General features: G+C 36.6%; 1 long non-coding RNA gene across 1 annotated transcript; it reads left to right on the forward strand.

Moving 5' to 3' along the window:
• Positions 1-807: 807 nt before the first annotated feature.
• LOC109179448 lies at positions 808-2,003 on the forward strand. Its single transcript, XR_002053903.1, has 3 exons — positions 808-927; positions 1,192-1,278; positions 1,950-2,003. It is a non-coding gene; the product is annotated as an uncharacterized LOC109179448 (long non-coding RNA).
• Positions 2,004-2,760: the final 757 nt, after the last annotated feature.

Raw genomic sequence — 2,760 nt, forward strand, 5'->3', positions numbered from 1 at the left:
CTCACGCTAAAAACCCTTACCCAAACACGAGCCAATCTTTCCTTCTTTCGGTTTTGGATTATGCTTCTAAGCAAAATCCTCCTTTTACGTTATAGTTTGGTTGGAATTATAATCTGTGTATTATAAATTCCCATTTGGTTGATATGCGTATATCTTCTCCGTAGATACTCATGCATATAATCATGGTGGTCTGATTTATATATATATTTGTGTGTGTATATATATATATATATATATATATATATATATATATTTCGGATATAATATATCGAATAATATTTTATATACTTCGTGTGTGTATATATAAATATTATTTTACGATCACTAGTACAAAACTAGACATAGAAGATTGACCATAGGCCACCATTGTTGAAGAATGGTTGCCTAATCTTAGCTCAAAAATTGCGGTGACAATTTTGTAAATAAGTGATCAATAATCCGCTACCATTTTAGCTGTAATGGTTGCCCATTGTATTTTCTATGTATTAACAAAAATAAAAAATAAATACTTTATAATCCGCAACCATTTCTAAGAGAAACAATGGCTATGTCAACTCACTTTTTTTTTCCTTATTTTTCCTCTCTCCGTATCGCTCCACTCTCGTTTATTTCTCTCAGCTCACGGCCTCACGCCTTCTCTTCTCTCGACGACGACTTGGTGGCGGCGTTGCGACGGATGGTAAGAGGGCGGCGATGACAGCGACTGTCCGGCGTAGGAAGTCTTCTGCGGCGTAGGACGAGAGATCTGCGACGGAGGATGAGAGGCTACAACGGAAGGTGAGAGGCCGGCGATGACAGCGACGGTCGGCGTAGGAGGTCTTCTTGCAGCGTAGGGGGAGATCTGCGGCCTTCTTCTCGCTTCTGCGGCGTAGGGGGAGAGATGCAGAGGCAGGTTCAACTTGAAGTCAGTCAGATGAAAGGGCAGTGGTAATTTTTTTTCTCTAGAATAATTGTTTTTTTTTTTTTTTTTTTTTTTTTTTTTTGCTAGCTTTGTCAATTTCTCAATTTATTTTGAATAGTGAAAAATTCCTACCAGATGAGAACATACAGGAACTAACTCCATGTTGTTGGATTTCCTCAATGGCTCAATTAGGTTTTAAACTGTGATTTTTTTTTTTTCCTTTCCATTGTCTCTGCTTGAGTGATAATACCTATGGAAGCATAATTTCCCAATTTCTTCCTCTTTCACAGAGATGTCTTCCACAGGATGGTTTGGATGAGCACTTTGCCATAATTAATGGGTTGAAAAGTGTGTTTTTCTATCCACCGAAATTTAGTGTAAGTGTGTTACTAAACTTTTTTCTTTTTGCTGTGAAAAGTTGTGTATCTTATATACTGGCATACTGCTGTGTCTATAATGTGAATTCTGCTATTGAAATAAATGGTCAAGCCTATTATAGTTCTTGGGGAGTTAGTTATAGGATCAGGCTGCTATAATTACGTTAACAACATAAACACTAGAGCAGTTCTATGTAGGCAGTAAATATATAGGGTTAGGCTCTAAGTTATACAATCCAAATTTAATTCTGCAAGTGACTGTTTTCACACAAACAGGAATAAGTGGAAATTGACTACTCCTGGCCACCAACTAAAATGGGTTTATAGGAGTAATACATAAATAATTTCATTATTTTCTGCTATATTCCCTTATTCTTAGCGGTCAATCACCAGCTGAATCTTTGAAAAACTTTTAAGTTAGGAATGACTATTGCTTGTCGAAGTCCCTTAAAGGTAATTGTTCAATTAATTACATGTGTGATGTGTTATAAACTTATAATGCACCATAAAGATGCCATTCAGGCACAAACATGCAATGTGGGTAATCTACTATAATAACAAGTACTACTGTTATTTTCTAAATCCAAACCTTGACCAAACTCTAAGTTTCCTCTTTTTGCTGCCACTTTTTGTGAAGAACATTGTAACAACTACTTCTTAAACGTTTACAGGGTTCGATTCCATTATGGCCATCCTGATGTTTTTGATAGATTATTCCACTTAACAAGGGTGGAGTCAGCAAAGCTTCTAAATTTATCAATCTAAGTGAGGACATATTTGCTGGTAAGTTATACTAGATAGCTATTGTTTATGTTTTTGCTTCATTTATGATGCCATTTTTATTGTTTTCATTACTTTTGTAGGTTTCAATTCTACACTTCGTGAGGGCAATGTAACTCACCATGAATATATTCAAGTTGGTAAAGGGAGGGATGTGGGTCTTAATCAAATTTCTCTATTTGAAGCCAAGATAGCCAATGGTAATGGAGAGCAAACAGTGAGTCATGATTTATAAAGACTTGGCACCGACTTGACTTTTTCCGAATGCTATCGTGTTACTTCACTACTATTGGGTTCTACTTTAGCACATTGGTATGTTGGTACAGTTCTCTATTTATGTGTCATTTTTGTGTTATATTTATCTCAACCTTTGCCATTTCTTTGCAGATTACTGTCCTTATTGTTTATGTCTTCCTTTACGGACGCCTTTATCTTGTCTCAGTGGACTTGAAGAAGGACTTATTACCCAGCCAGCAATTCGTGACAATAAGTCTCTTCAAGTTGCTCTTGCTTCTCAATCCTTTGTTCAAATTGGGTTTTTAATGGCCCTTCCTATGATGATGGAAATTGGCTTAGAAAGGGGCTTTCGCACTGCACTTAGTGAATTTATACTCATGCAATTGCAGTTGGCTCTGTGTTCTTTACGTTTTCATTGGAACTAAGACTCATTATTATGGGAAGGACACTCCTTCATGGTGGAGC

The sequence above is a fragment of the Ipomoea nil genome, unplaced genomic scaffold (assembly GCF_001879475.1).
Source record: "Ipomoea nil cultivar Tokyo-kokei standard unplaced genomic scaffold, Asagao_1.1 scaffold0905, whole genome shotgun sequence".
NCBI classification, from domain to species: domain Eukaryota; kingdom Viridiplantae; phylum Streptophyta; class Magnoliopsida; order Solanales; family Convolvulaceae; genus Ipomoea; species Ipomoea nil.